Genomic DNA, 16,051 nt, shown 5'->3' with positions numbered 1-16,051 from the left:
CCTCCTCCCTGGATTGCCCCTTACCACTGTTTTCACCCGATTGCTCATTGTTTTCTTCTGGTCTACAGTTTGGGTGCTTTTTAATCCTAAAAGTTTCCCCTCCTTTTGATTCCTCTGCCACCTATTTCCTCATATCCATGGGCTGTTTTTGCACTGTATCCTGCTGTCATGTAGATTGCATGTGTTTGGGGAATTAACTAAAAGGTTTATTAAAGATTAATGGAAAGATAAGGCATGGTGAGTGAATTAGAAAAGCAGAGAGGGGTAATCTGCAGATATAAGCAATATTTACCCTGGTTAGTCCAGCTCAGTTCTGATTTGTTTTCTAGCCAAGTTCTCTTTAAAGATCCTAGAAAACATGGGTCATTTCCTACCAAGCAGCTGAGTTTCAAAAATGTGGTATAAGGGCCTATTCTTAGATGCAAAAAAAGTTGGAATGTCTGTTTGCCAGTACATGAAGCAGCATATAGTACTATTTTAAAATTAAATCCAACTTGAATCTCTTTCCAAGCTTAACAGAGCTCCGTGCCTGGACCTTATGGATGTGGCAGAGTACATACTTGAGCTATGTGGTGGTCTGGGAATGGTTATCGCTTGGATCTAGTTGGACAGGGCTCTACTGGGGAAGACCTTGCCTGTGAGGTTAAAAGCAGAGCAGGAAAATTTGAAACAAAATGTCCTAAATTTTTACAGTCCTTAAAGTTTACAGCAAGTCTATCAATGGGCATTCCCATGGTGTACATATTCTTAGAATCCTCTTGTCATTGTCGTTGGAGGTGTAGCAGGTGACATAACTAATTAGGTGCATTGAGATTTAACCAGCAGAAATACAAAGTGTGACAGCTTGTCTGTCTGCCCCATTGGCTACACTTGCTTTTCTTTCCATCCCATCCTGACATCATCTGCCTGGCATCATCGTCAGCATCACTGCATCGCTGTTAGCCAGTTTATCCAGGGCTAAAACGGTCAATTAAATCTTTAAAGAGGAAGATCTCCAGTTGTTAGGAAGCAAGTACTCAATCCTGAAGTTGCTGGTTTTAGCAGATATTGTACAGTGGAAAAATGGATTACTCTCATTTAAAGGATGGGATGTCATCCCAAGGGACCTAGACGAGCTGGAGAAGTGGGCCATTGTGAACATCATGAGGTTCAACAGGGCCAAGAGCAGGGTCCTACACATGGGTAGGGGCAGTCCACGGTTTCAGTATAGGCTGGGGGATGATGTGATTGAGAGCAGCCCTCCAGAGAAGGACTTGAGGGTGCTGGTTGATGAGAAGCTCGATATGAGCTGGCAATGTGTTTTCAGAGCCCAGAAGGCCAACCATATCCTGGTCTGCGTCAAAAGAAGCGTGGCCAGCAGGTCGAGGGAGGGGATTCTGCCCCTCTATTCCTCTCTTGTGAGACCTCATCTGGAGTACTGCATCCAATTTTGGAATCCTTAACGTATGAAGGATATGGAGCTGTTGGAAAGGGTCCAGAGGAGAGATATGAGGATGATTAGAGGGCTGGAGCACCTTCCATAGGAGGACAGGCTGAGAAATTTGGGCTTGTTCAGCCTGGAGAAGAGAAGGCTCTGAGGATACTTTATAGCAACCTTCCAGTACCTGAAGGGGCTACAGGAAAGCTGGGGAGGGACTATTCACAAAGGCTTGTAGTGGGGCAATGGGTATAGTCTGGAGAGGGGCAGATTTAGACTGGACATAAGGAGGAATTTCTTCACCATGAGGGTGGTGAGACACTGGCCCAGGTTGCCCAGGGAAGCTGTGGCTGCCCCATCCCTGGAGGTGTTCAAGGCCAGGCTGGATGGGGCCTTGGGCAGCCTGGTCTGGCGGGAGGTGTCCCTGCCCGTGGTAGGGGGTTTGGAACTGGATGTTCTTTAAGGTCCCTTCCAACTCAAACTATCCTATGATTCTATGATTCTAATTTATGTGCATTACAGTCCCTGATGGTGCAGTTATAGTCCAGGGTAGCTTCATCCTACACCTACTCGAAGTGTAAATAAACTCTGTTCACTGCAGACATTGCAAGTGGACATATCCTGATTTTGTGGACACAACTCATGCAAGCTGGAGTTCAAAACTGTTCATTTTGTGTGACTATGGGGCTGCTTTTGGTAACACTAGCACTTTTTACACACTTAAGCATTGATTTGGACAGATGCTGACTCAGATGAGACTCTTGTATTTCTTAAGAAAAGTAATTCTTACTACTTATACTGGATTCCATGTTAATGGGAGCTTTTAAAATAAAAAACCTGAAGATAAGTGTTGTGACAAGTTCAAAATTCAGATGCTTAATCCACACAGAGAGTTAACTAATGTGTTGCCTGTTTTTTATGTTAAATAGCAACATATACAAGTGTACAAAGATTATTGCAGTGGTGGCCTTTACTGTAGAAACACTCCTAATCAGTGCAATTATTTCGCCCCGGTTATTACCTCCAAAAGATACAGTAAAATAAAAAGGATCCACGTAATGGCAGAAATGACTGGATGTCAAGGATGGAAATTGTGAATGAGACAGGCAATTTAAAAGTCAATGATTCGAAGACTTGTTTATATGGGAACACTCAGAAAAAAAATTGAGGTGACAAAATACGGGAATTTAAAATGATGAGTTGAATTGCATTGAATCACACCATAAAGACTGTTATTCAAAATATAAGTGGCTTTCATTTGGTTTATCTCCATTTACTTTGGAAGCAAAGTGAGCTAAATTTTATTAAGGCCACTTACATTCTGAATGTGTATGTCCATACAGGGGTTTAATGTAGTATAATTTATCCATTTTAACATTGCAAATAAACTAATCTGTTAAAATTTAATTGAAACATCCATTTACTTTAGTTCAACTTTTTTGACTATACCCCTGTAGATGAACCTACAGTGTGAGGAACGGTGGAGAGAATGGATGAACAGGAGAGCCTTGTTCTCAAAACAATATAGCACAGGTCATACAGGGAATATGAGAACCGCGTAAAAATCCTTAATGGAAATGATTCTTTGCAGAACACACAGCGAATATGAGGAACTTAATGCCACAGTAATATTACTGAGGCCAAAAGTTTATCATCTTTGAGAGGATTAAGTGTTCATAATGAGAATGTCCACAGTTACACATAGATAGACATATTATTTACTGAGGGGATTATGAAGATGTCTTCCGTAGTGACAGAGGAGTCAATGCTTTCATCTTCCCCTGATGTATATAATACTGATTACAGTGTCTGATAAGGTTTTGGACTAGGTAAGCAGTTCAGGCTAATAGAAGCTTTGCCAGTATGAAAATCTTAAAGTTTGTGTTCAAGATTTTGCTCATATAGTGTTCCCTAACAAAAATCTAGGGAATAAAAAAGAACTTAAATGAAACCTAAGTTACACCTAATTTGAGCCTAGTGTATTGTTAAAACAGGATTAGGAAGCCTAATGAGAAAGAAATTGTTAGGTTTTGTTCAGTTTTCTAGGCTTTTAGCCCATGCTGTATTTTCATCACTCCTGCTTTTCCAGTTGCAAATTTGGGTCCTCTGTGTATTTTCCTGAACTGAGATGAAGGAGGAGATTGGCGATGCTCTTTTTAGCATTTTTGCATGCGCAAAACTTTAGGTTGTTTTAGACAATTTACTTCATGAATCCCAGCAGTAGCAAAGCCTGCAAGGAGATGTGGACTCCTTTTATGCTCTTTACTTGCTGTTTTTTTCAAAAGTATATCTTTTCTGGTCAGTGAGTCCTCATAAATTACTGAGAAATGCTCAGCTTAGACTTACAACATACAGCCTGATGACTTCTGAGCACATTAGTGGTGGGGTCCGTGCCCAGCAGTTTCTTTTTATTTGCACATAAAAGGGATGAGACGTGGCATCTCGCCCACGTGCCTGTGCTGGTGAAAGCTGTGGTGTGCATGTGGCCCTCCTGATTGACAAAGCTGGCTTTTGGCTAACAGACTTTGGGCTTCCTCTAGTATTAGAAGTGTTACTGGGAGGTGCATGACAAACACCCACAGCCCTTGTTCTTAACAGGTATGGCCATACCTGTAAAAGCATTAGTGCAAGTTGGTTGTATCAATGAGAAAGTCTTTTGCTGTCACTTGTTTCATTCAGTGATTCAGTATAAGCCATATCAGCTTTAACTTTTGTTTACCAAAGAGGTTTACCCATGTACCTGTACCAGCAGATCCTTTTAAGTTTAGGCAAGCCTTTTTTTGCTTGAAGGGCAAGAGGTAGCAAATGAGGAGAATTAGGTTTTTGTCAGGCCTGGCTGGGCGGAGGTGGTTGAAGATTTGTCCGTCACAGTTCTCTGCTGGAGCTCACCGTGCTCCACAATGGCAGCAAAATGCTAGATGCGTCTATGCCATAGCTGCCACAGGTCAGAGTTCGGCACTGTAGTGAAAATGTTGATTTACACCCCCAGCCTCCCACGCAAGGGTTGGTACAGCATGTGTGACGCAGGTGCAGGTCCTGCAATGTGTTACTACCGGTATTCTGCTGGCCACGGGCTGGTTGCTCAGAGTAGAGCTGGTTTAAAACAGTGGTGGGTTTTAACTCAAGTGTCAGGCACAGCTCCTGCTCTTAAATATTTGATAGGAGGTAGAAAGAAACAGATGGTTGTGTAGGGGGGTGAGAAGCACACACTCTGTTAATTAGTACAGTGATCCAGTTCTTATCCTGAGGCACATGAGATACGGACTCTTTTCCCAGCTCTGCTGCAGGCTTCCACTGACACACAGGACAAGTAATTTCTAACAGGATTAAGGTAAAATGGGTCCCACTTTAGTATGTATATGATTATAATAGACATCCTAATGGCAATTAAGTTCAAAAGAGGGAAACCAGCCCTTTGGAGGGGTTGTCTGTCTGACCTATTTAAAATATGTTGTGCAACTGAAATACATTAAGATTTTGAGGCACTTGTGTTTGTGTGCTTGAACTATGTAAACATGCATCTTGGACCATAATGACATAAAGCTAATAGCCACCGTTGTGTCCTTCCTTTATGACTTAGGACTGTGGTAACTCTATTAGCAGAACAATATGAAAATAGTCCTACGATGGGAAAACCACACAACATACATTTCCATAAATATTAACAGGTCTGATAGCAAAACGGGAATTAAATAGCTTATATACTTTCCTGTGGCTGTGGCTCCTTTATCACTCATTTCTTTCACTCCCTGGAGTTCGCTAGCACTGAGCTGCCTTTCAGTAGAACAGGAAACTGCAGGTTAGCTGATATTCCAGGTGTGTGTATAATTCCCCAAAGTGCTGACAGCTCTGCTTACAATTACTGGTAATGGCAATGATCTTACTGATATTTCTTTTTTACTGCAGCTCTGCTGGGGAAGGGAGTTGCTATTATTCAGAATGGCTCATGGTCAGGTAGAGAGTATGGCAGAGCCAGCCAGGCTCGTGGAGGAAGAGCTGACCTGGAGCGTTTTGGCAGCCAGGAAGACAAGTTTAACTGAGTTGGGTGTGTTTAAAGTCTTGGAGGCAAAGTGTGGAAATACAGCAAGATTGCTAACAGAGATTTTTAATAGCAGACCTGGTTTTTGTGCTGCTTGAAACCAGTTTTCAACAGAGTTTGTTAAATACATGTGGTACTTTTGCATGTGAATGTGTAATCTAGGCTGTTTGGGGTAAGTGTGGCTTTTTAGAGTTAAACTCTGTTTAGAGCAACCCAGCAGTGGTGCCAGTGGCTCGCAGGAGTTCCTGAGTTGAAATCGCTAGAAGTATTTTAATTTTTTCAGCCCGTAGAAGAGGCAGTAGCAATATAAGCTATCCCTTTTCTAGTGCTTTGTGTTAAGCATATTCCTTCTTTTGCTATGCAGAATGAAAGACCCAGTACTGGAGATCAGGGTTAGCAGTGTGGGCTCTAACATCATTGCTGTATTTCACATAAAATGTCTATTCTGGAGAGGCAGCTGGGCATATCTCGAGCAATAACATCCCAAGAAACCAGAGTTTATAAGGAAACAAAATAGTGTCTCATGGCTACCTGAGAGAAGAAAAATGTTCACTTTTTTTAAACATACTTTGTACTCACAGAGGGTTTTTTTTCAGATTAATCCTAGCTATTTTCTTGGTATGTTGCTTTATTGTTCTAAAATCCTTCAGAGGACTCCGCCTTAAAATGCCCTGATCCAGTCCTGCACAAGGCAGGGAAGTTTTTAATTTTGTGGTATCACTCATGAAATAACATCTTACTCAGTGGGCATGTAGAGTCAGTTAATATCTCTGCATGCAATTGCCTGCTTAATCTTAAAAAAAAGTCAGAGAAGGGGGGCAAAACATTTACATATATATTCTGTGACTGAATACATATTTGCTTGTGTGTGTGTGTTTAGAGTAACGTATGTTTTTAAGCTAAGGAAAGTGCTTTCTGTTCTCTACCAGCCAAATTCCTGGTACTCTTTCAACCTTGTTTGATTAAAACAGCCTTTAACCTTTGCTTGAATACCTGTTTCTTAAAACAACCTATAATTCATCCCTGCAACAGGATTAGGAGAACTTGGGGTGTGACAAAATTGCCATGTAGCTGCCTGGAAACCGTGGGCAAAGAAGAAAGGAGGAAAGAGGAATGAAACACACTGAGTGTAAAGGCAGAAGCTGTAGGGCTGGGGTCTTGTTGCAGGACTGGCTGGGGAGTGGGCACAAGTCAATTCCCGGTGTTTTGCTTATGCTGAGACAATTCCATCTCTTTCCCACTTGTATCAGCTTGTACCCAGAGACCTGAGGAATTTCAGGCTTTTCTTCCTTTCTATGAGAGGAGTGAGGGAGGGCTTGGAGAGACCTTGCCATCCTCTCTGCCTCCTGCTATAAATTCACTTGGGCTGTCACCAGTTTGTTCCTCTCCTTCAACCAATACAAAACTCTTGTCTTCACCTTGCCCCCTGCCTATAGGTGCCTGTCACAGATATAGCAGCATTTGCTCTTGACATCGTTTTGTTTTTTCGCCTCTTGCCAGTGCCTATTATGGTTAGAAGCTAATTTGTGGAGTATCACTTTAATACCAAATTAAAGTGCAGCGTGTTTAGTAGTGTAGTTTGACAGCACCACAACAGCAAATGGCTCTGCTGTCAGTGCAGACTGCCTGGTGCAAAGAAGTCAAAGGGAGCTTGGGATTTCTGTTTATTCAAATTCTCACTCATTTCTGCTTTGGTTTGATTTATTTGGTGGCTGTTTTTCTGGGGTTTTGTTTTTTTGTTCTTCAGAGTGTTTATCATCAGGTTTCCTTTCGGGATGTTCTCTGCCCTGTGTGGGTGATGAGTTAGCACGGCACAATGAGTGGCTACACAATATTGCTTTGTCTATGTCAAGGCCGGTGATGGCGAAATGGTGTTGTGTGACAGAGCCAACACTGTGCGCTGGTGTTAGCAGTGGATGAATGGAGGGGTAGCTGCCCCATCTACTCCTGTCCACCCTGCTGCCACCCGTCCCACAGGCTGAACGGGCCATGGGGACAGCCAGGGACCTGCCAAGGGGCTGTAGAGTGAAAGGAAAGAGAGGATTAGGTGGTATCCCCCTTACTGTTGGGAGCTGGAATTGTGGCCTGTAGCATGGTGTAGCAGCAAAAGATGGGGCTCTCTTGAAGTTGCTGCCGTGTGGGGGATTATTTGTTTTACAGCAAGGCATAGTGACTGACTCTGGTGTGTGTGCGCACAAATATTAAGAAATCATTCTTCCCTTAAGTCACATGCAATTTAAATAAACAAGGCAATCTGAGAGAGATGACTGCGAGTCAAAATGGAGCAAGGAAAGCTGACCAGACCAGCCTATTGCACATAAGTTGGGGGAGAGCTGAGGTCTGATAGCTGCCTCTCTGGGGCTTTTACCTCGTGATCATCCTTCCTTCTTCCATTTCCCTTTCCTCTGAACTAAAGATTAATTGTGCATTGAAATTGTAACAAGAATTGCGGTGTTAAGAATCTGGTGAACGGAAGGCAAAAAGTCCTCAAGGAAGTTAGCAGTCCACAAGCATTGTCTGTTCCCTAGATATAAATTACTTGGAACTTCCCAGCCAGGGAATATGTTTTCTTTTTCTTTTATCTTTCTTTTTTTCTGCCCCTTGCATTGTCCTCAGCTAAACATTTTGTAGCGTACTTGCCTTCGAGTCCATGTTTTCAACACTGAAGTTCTGACCCTGCTGAAATCTGTTGTAGGGCAGAGATTTACTTTACGCTTTGTGCTTTAATGCCCAATCTCCATGCTTAATGAATGCAGAAAATACCTGCTTGTTCTGCAGTTAGCCAGTAGATAAGGCAAACATTGTAGCTTTCCTGCACCCGGATCTGCTCTTGCTCTTCCCAGCTTGCAACAGAGATCACCTGTGACAGAGTGCACCAGAAAGTGATTTCTGAAACAGATTTCACAATGTAAGGATAGAAGGTAGAGTGTGCAACAGAGACAGTCGACTGCAGCAAAAGAGACATGAGGCAGGGACCAGGGAAAACTTGCCAGGCGTTTGGAGTGCTGCGGAGTTGTGGGACTTCTGTGGTGAGGAGTCTTTAAGCGAGTCAGACAGTCGTCTGTCAGTTCGTTGTGCTGCAGGGTGAGGAATAAACTGGAGGTTTCTGGAGGTTTTTTTCCTAGCCCTATTTTCTTATATCATTGGTAGTTCTTTCAAAAGCATCTTTCTCATCTGTCCTGCAGGTGAAGAATGATTATTGGGTGTTTAGTCCTCCTCTACAAAGCTCTCACTGATGGAATTTGCAGGCTATCGAGCACAGTGGTGAATCTGAGCCAGTCTGTTCAGAAGGAGAGTTTTTGCCCTTTCATTCAGTCCAGGAAGCACTTTGTGGTACTCTGGATTCTAGGCAAAGCTGGAGTTCACCTCTGAGCTTGTTAGCAAAAGGTGTGATTCAGACTAGCTGTTTCTAAGGACGTGAAAAGAAAACAATCAGGAAGAGGCAGGAACCTTGATTTTAGAGAATGGTGGAAAGCTGTGCACAATTATCCACTGCTCCTTCAGATAGCTTCCTTCTGCCAGGCATGCTTGTGACGCTAATCCCAATAATTAAAGGACTTTATAGCCCTTCAATGTATGTAATTGGGGATGGCGAATGAGCTTCATGTCTACCACCCCTTCTATTTTCTCAGTGCCTCTTAGCCTTTTCATGTCTCTGCTGCATTGCATCAGTGCCTCCTGGCAAATTCTGTCTGTCTCTCAGATAGAGTGTGTCTGGCCTTGAGAAATAATCATAAATTTTGTTCTGTTGAGAAGAGAGGCTGGGACAATCCAGTTGAGATGTGAACCTGTAGTTCAAGGTGTTTTAGAGATTTCGTATCACTTAACCCATCCCCTCCAGGCATCACTCGTGTCTGACAATTAAACCAGACTGAAGGAAGAAGTGGAACAGATTGCTTATGCTCCAGAAGAAGGTTACGAGGCAAACCTGTGTTTTTAAAGAAAAGTGCCTTCTAATAAATGTTATCTGCAGAGAAATACATCAGTTCCTACGAAAGTGGTTAATGTTACTGCTTCAGTGTTGGCTTATAAAACAGCCTTATCACGTCTATGACGATAATGATTAACAAGCTGATTTGGAAGGGTGGGGTCACAAAGCCATTTGGCATATTTACCTTGTCTCACAGTGGCAGTGGTACAGTACCTGAGTTCTACAGTATTTTCACCACTTTACCTGGAATACTAAACCCTGGTAGTGAGGCTCTTAAGCAGAGCAGTAGCAGCAGATACTCCTCCATGGAGATAATAACCTGTGCTTCTCGCACATGAGGAAGTTACAGGTCCAGGTCTGAGAGTTCAGGAGAGTTTGGGATGTTTCTATCTCCCTTCTCACTGTTTATTCCCTGATTGCCGGGCCACGGTGAAGTAGGGATGTTCCTAGACATGCTTTTACATGATGCCTGTGGTTGTTAGCTGTCTCGTATGTCAGACTGGTGGAATATACAGATGTGGGTAGATTTCCTGCTCTTAGATTATGGATAGCTTCTATTAAAATTTCCTTCATCTGTGGATTCTTCAATATCTTGGATCTTAATATAAGAAAAAAAAAATTTAACCGCATCTGATTTTACTTTCAGAATCAAATCTTGGAAATTACACGGAGTAGCAAATTCAGTCTAACAGTTAACATACCATGATGCTTTTCAGAATTTGGACTTCTTAACCTTGGCAGTTCCTCCCATTGAGCAGAACAGTGTGTCTGAAAGCTTCGCAAGCTACATCTCCTTTACCGCCTGTCTTGACAATCCTCGTGTAGGTGTTCAAAGCTATTTATTATCTCCATGCTGTGTAAACACCTACTACGCTTTTAGAAGTTGCTAAAAATGCACAGACAGGGTAGGAGATTTGATGACCTTCACTCAAATTTGCAACATAGACTCCTGCAGGGACAGAGGTCTTACATCTTGGCTAGCACTGCCGACAGGAGTCCTGCCCTAAAATCAAAACAACCACTCACTGTCCTGAGAAGTGTCTAAAAACTGTACTATTTTTTTCTCTCCTGTCAAAGATTATCACATCTGATAGATTTCAGTGTTAATTTGTGTGACTATGATGCAAAGGATGGGTATTTCTGTGGACCCGGTCTAACAGGTGGGTGGAAGGCTATGGAGGCGTGACCTGAGGTAATAATGGATTACAGCTGACTCATTTTTCCTTCTCCTTCTACACATGCCCCTTCTAGAATCATAGAATTATTAAGGTTGGAAAAGACCTCTAAGATCACCCAGATAACCATCAGCTCAATGCCACCGTGCCTACTAAACTATGTCCAGAAGTGCCATGGCTGCCTGCTTTTGGAAAACCTCCAGGGAAGGAGACTCCACCACTTCCCTGGGCAGCCTGTTCCAATGTTTCAGCACTCCTTCAGTAAAGAATTTTTTTCTAATATGCTATTTAAACCTCTCCTGGGGCAACTTGAGGCCATTTCCTCTCATCCTATCACTCTAGTTCTCCCTAAAGCCCTTGTAATGTTACCTCCTTGGAAATGACAAACTGAGTTTGAAGGGGAATTCCATGCTTATCTAATCAATATTTGATTGATTTTTGGTGACACCCAGTGAGAGAATGCTTTTCTAATGTGAATAACTGTAAGGGACAGGAACAATCTCTTAACTTATTTCATATTAGGGGTTTTTTCTGTGCATTTTTCATCTTATTCTGTTTTCCAAACGGGGTTATCACAAGCGGTGAGTTTAGGTTACTATCTGCCTGGGTTGGAACTCTCAACAGAGGTGAGAAGTTCTGTCACTGTTACCTTGGCCACTTTTCTAGTTTGTTTTTTTAATATGAAAACATATATATTGCAACATGGTCGTCACTCCATTGCTCTCCCATGGGACTGGTTTGTGCAGCCCTCCTTCATGCTGCTAAGTGTGGCTTCATACAAGGAGTCTTTGTTGTGACTTGAGTTCTCTTTGCTGTGTGTAATGGGCTGGTGTTTGGACCCCCTTTATTGTACTGCATGGGAGGAGGAGGTTTAGGGGTGAGGCTGGGGCTGTGGGGAGTGGGGGTCTTCAGAGGTGTATTTCTACCAGCATTGTGCTTGGCCTGGAGAGCTCAGACAAGGGATGGAGTCAGGACAGAGCTGGAGCCCAGCATTTGTCAGAGGTGAAGGGACTGCCTCTCCTCCAATGCAGGGCAGTGTCACGGGTTCAGATATCTGTCATGAAGGAAGGGCATAGTGAGCATCCATCGGGCTACACGTGCTGTTCCTGGAAGTTGTCTGTTGTCAGCGGTGCATAGTGGGCCACTGCTGAGGATTTCTCTGCTTGTGGAGGATGTTGTGTTGTAAGGCCTTTCCTGTTTTTATTCTCTAGAGACAGTTGGCTGCCCACTTGTTTCTGAAAACGTCACCTTGATAGACTGTATGAGTAGCTTCCAGTCTATGGATAGAAGGCTCTGGAAACCTCTGGGGGCCAGCAGCCCTCCTGACAGGTTTGACTGATCACAGATTGCCCTCGTGATCATGTTAATGTGATGTATCCAAAGGGATTTCAGCTTGTACAGTAGCCACTGCTGCCTTTCATCTTCTCCGTCTTCCTGCTGAATCAGGAAAAGCATAACCCAGTGAGTGCATGTGCATCGTGTCTTCCCACCACCCAAGGCTCTCACAGCTGTTGCCAGCAGCGGTTTGTCTGCTAGCGTTTGGCAGTCTCCATGTTTCACCCCAACCTAACTCATACAGAGCAGAATTATTTCTTTGGATTTATGCTGCTACACAACTGAACAGTGGCACAAAAATATACAGAGAAGAAAGTTTGATTTACCTTTATTCATAACTTTGACTTGTATGAAAAGCCCTGTTCTAGAAATCATCTAAAATAGTAGTCCAACACCCATTTGGTGTGTGTTCAGATACTGTGTACCCCATTAGTTTTTCCCACTGCTGCAGAGTAGTCTCTGCCTTGCCGATACCACCTCAGCTTTCCCGAGGAGGGTGCGGGAGGCTGGGCAGCAGGGAGGGTTGCTGCTCCCCCTGGCTCCCCTGGCTTCCCCTCTCCCCTTCCCAGTGGCCCCAGGACCTGCAGCTGTGCTCTGCCGGGGGAGCGCTTGGGAGTTGGTACAGGAGGCTCCTCAAAAACACGGTTTGGTCCCTTTAGGGTGGGAGATATATGTCAGTTAGTATAAAAAGCACTGTTTATTCTGTTGGTTTGTATTGTGAGTGCTTTGAGGACAGGGCCTGTATTTTATGTGTGTATTTTTCATAGAATCGTAGAATAGTTTGGGTTGGAAGGGATCTTAAAGATCTTCCAGTTCCAAGTCCCCTGCCATGGGCAGGGACACCTCCCACCAGACCAGGCTGCCCAAGGCCCCATCCAACCTGGCCTTGAACACCTCCAGGGATGGGGCAGCCACAGCTTCCCTGGGCAACCTGGGCCAGTGCCTCACCACCCTCATGGTGAAGAAATTCCTCCATGTGTCTAGTCTAAATCTGCCCCTCTCCACTTTATATTCATTCCCCCTCATCTTATCACCACAAACCTTTATGAATATGCCCTCCTCAGCTTTCCTGTAGCCCCTTCAGGTACTGGAAGGTCACTCTAAGATCCCCTTGGAGCCTTCTCTTCTCCAGGCTGAACAAGCTCAGCTCTCTCACCCTGTCCTTATATGGGAGGTGCTCTGTCCCTCTCATTATCCTTGTAGCCTCCTCTGGACCCATTCGAACAGTTCCATGTCCTTCTTGTGTTGAGGATTCCAGAACCGGATACAGTATTCCAGATGAGGTCTCACAAGAGAGGAATAGAGGGGCAGAATTACCTCCCTCGACCTGCTGGCCACTTCTTTTGATGCAGCCCCAGATATGGTTCCTAGTACGAGACATGTAGTTGGGAGCTGCAGCACGAAGCCTCTCTGTCCTGTGGTAGCTTAGAGGAGTGTTTTTCCAGATCCAGGGAGCTGGACGGCGATTCTGATGTGAACGCTGGGCCTATTCAGAGATGCAACTTGCTTTGGGCTTCCAAACACAACTGTTCCCCTCCTGTTGTCGCCAAGCAGGGTACTTCAGTACAGTCTAGGTGCAGCAGTGATAAGCTAACTGTAAGGGCATGGCCCCATGTCCATTTGGGATGGGATCCTTGACCAGTCTAGGAAGAGAAAGCTGCATTCCACTCTCCATCAGGTGGTGACCAGAATGCTGTAATCAATCACTTTTCACCCTTAATTTTGGACAGTGAAACAATTTTCTTGCACTATAAAGAATTTAGATTAGAAAACAGACCTTGCTCGTGTGTGCTGTGGGTAGAAGAGGGCCACCACTCAGCAAAATTTTAATCTGTTTTAAGCTTGATGTTCTTTTTTTAAGCCTTTGCAGGTGCACGTTGTGGCTTTATTATGTTGCAGGGCCAAGTCAATGGTGGCATTTTTTGAGTCTTTCTGGTTTCTGTTCCTCTGGCATACTCTAAGCTTAGTTTTGTGCTGAATTTCCACGTTTCTTATGAAGTGTGATGGACAGTTCTGCAGCTTCTAGTGTGTGATTTCACAGTTTCTCTATTTTGTAAACTTATTTTGTAAGCTTATGTTGTAAACTGTCATGTCCTTAGGAAAGATTTGGGTCAAAGCTTAGAAGTGAGTCTAACAGTAAGAACAGAAATGTGCTGTGTTAGCCGGCATGGGGGCTGTGGAGTCTCTGTCACTGAAAGGCTTTAGTCATGGATACAGCTGCGAAGAATGACACGCGTGTTACTAGCTCTGCCAAGAAGTCCTCTTGAGGTCTTCCCCCACCATGATTTCGCTGATACCTGTATAATGCATTATATTTGTTTAACACTCCTCTATTCTTGAATCTCTTGTGTTTCCTTGAAACTCAAGGTCAGATTCCAGCATCAGCTGGGAGATCATCCTGGGTTCTGCCATTGTGGTTCAGGGATGTCTAAAATGCTGCACTTCTGACTGTCAAAAGAGAGAGAGCTTAGTCATAGGAGAAGTTTTGACACCTTTGATTACATGTCCTGCACTCATTTTCCTAAGCCATAAAACACTCGCCAGCAAAGTGTTACCATGAAACTCCTCTTGGGGAGATGGCAAGTATAACAGAGATCATACCTTTTGCTTGGAGATGAGGATTTTACTTTTATTAGCTATAAAAATGAATGAGAGAAGGCTGCAAGGAAAAGTCATGTCCTATGCATAGCCCTAAGGTTATGATGGAACAAAACGACACAAAATTTACAGATGCTAAAAACAGCGGTAACATCAGCTTGATGTTTCATCTTGTCTTCCTCCTATAATACAGTAAAATGGCCTGTAATTCATATTGCAAAATTGGTATGCATGGCTCTTTGAAGATATCATCTTCATTGTGTGTCTGCAGTGGCCAAAGTTACAAGCCAGTACAGCGCTACATGGATCCATATAAAGAAATAAATAAACAGGGACAAATAACTCCAGCCCCTCGGGTCAGCTGCCCACTTTGAATCTTTCTTGCTTAGGTTGCCAGCTCTTTGGCATAGGAAGACTTCTGTGCCTTGTACAGACGTAAATTCACCCCTGGTGCTTAGGAAGGTAATAGATTATATAAATTTTCTGTATTACATTATATAAAACATTATTTTAATTCAGAGATTTAACTTTTAAGTCCTTGCTGATAGTGGCATTCATACAGACCTAGAGAGTTTGTTTGCAGCTCTGTCTTAAACCTGGCATTTTAAGCTGAGTTCTCGTGGCCTGTTAGAGGTGGTTGCTGCAATGCTTTGGAAAATATGTATGTATTATGTTTTATTTATTGTCGTTGTATGTGTTTTTCATCTATTAGTGCTAAATGGCTTTTAGGAAGGCGGTTGTAGCCATGTCACTATCTGGGTGGCTTCACTGTTTCTTTCCTTCTGTTTATTGAATACAATTAGCTTTTGTGCCTTTCCCCTGCTCCCAACGTGTTTGGCTTTCAGACCCTCTGTAACTCTGGAGTCTGCAGGCAAAAAATGTCTTCCTTTGAAATGGAAAACAAAACCCAGCCTAGGGGAGCTAAACTAACTTTTGGCCATCTGTTAGAAGGTTGGTAATATCGGCACCTTGAACTGTGGCTTCTTTTTCGTATTTCATGCAGCAGCTTCTCTACATTGTTTATATTCTGGCTGAAGGGGATCTTCCTATACCAGGATGCAATAGAAGCGTCATTTTTCCTCTAACATGAGCAGATGGCCTATCTGCAATACTAGCAATAACATTGCCGCTTCCTGTTGTTGCAGATGTTGTTAGCAGGCGAGAGCTGAAAGCGAAGAGGGGGCACCTCTCAGCCTGTGCCATTCAGTGCCGTCAGCATCAGCGCTACCTGTGCACCTCCTTTTCCACATGCGCATTTTATTAGTGGCTGTCTTGGCTAGTGGGCAGGAAGTTGCCCTAGAACACAAATTTATTTCCTTTCTACTTCACGTAGAAGAGGAATGCTTCCAAGATCTCTGTTGTTCTTCTCTGCCTTGACCTTTGCTTTCTCTAGATTTGTTTACACTAAACCCAAACTACAAGTGATGTGTTACCTTACGGAGGAAAGGGGTGCCTGAACTGAATCTGGCACCCGTTTAAGTGTAAATTTCCCTGTTATTAGGTTTCAGGGCACAGCCTTGTGCAAACCTTCAACGAGCAATTATTGCATTCTTTTT

At 43.5% G+C, this 16,051-nt stretch overlaps 1 protein-coding gene across 6 annotated transcripts in view; it reads left to right on the top strand.

The window, feature by feature from the left end:
• The window catches only part of PLEKHM3 (pleckstrin homology domain containing M3), a 127,684-nt gene that overhangs the window by 55,171 nt on the left and 56,462 nt on the right, over positions 1–16,051 (top strand). The gene's annotated exons all lie outside the window — the stretch shown is intronic.

Source organism: Cuculus canorus, chromosome 6 (assembly GCF_017976375.1).
Source record: "Cuculus canorus isolate bCucCan1 chromosome 6, bCucCan1.pri, whole genome shotgun sequence".
NCBI lineage: Eukaryota > Metazoa > Chordata > Aves > Cuculiformes > Cuculidae > Cuculus > Cuculus canorus.
Note: the sequence above shows the minus strand (reverse complement) of the source record. Positions and strands in the feature narration are given on the sequence as shown.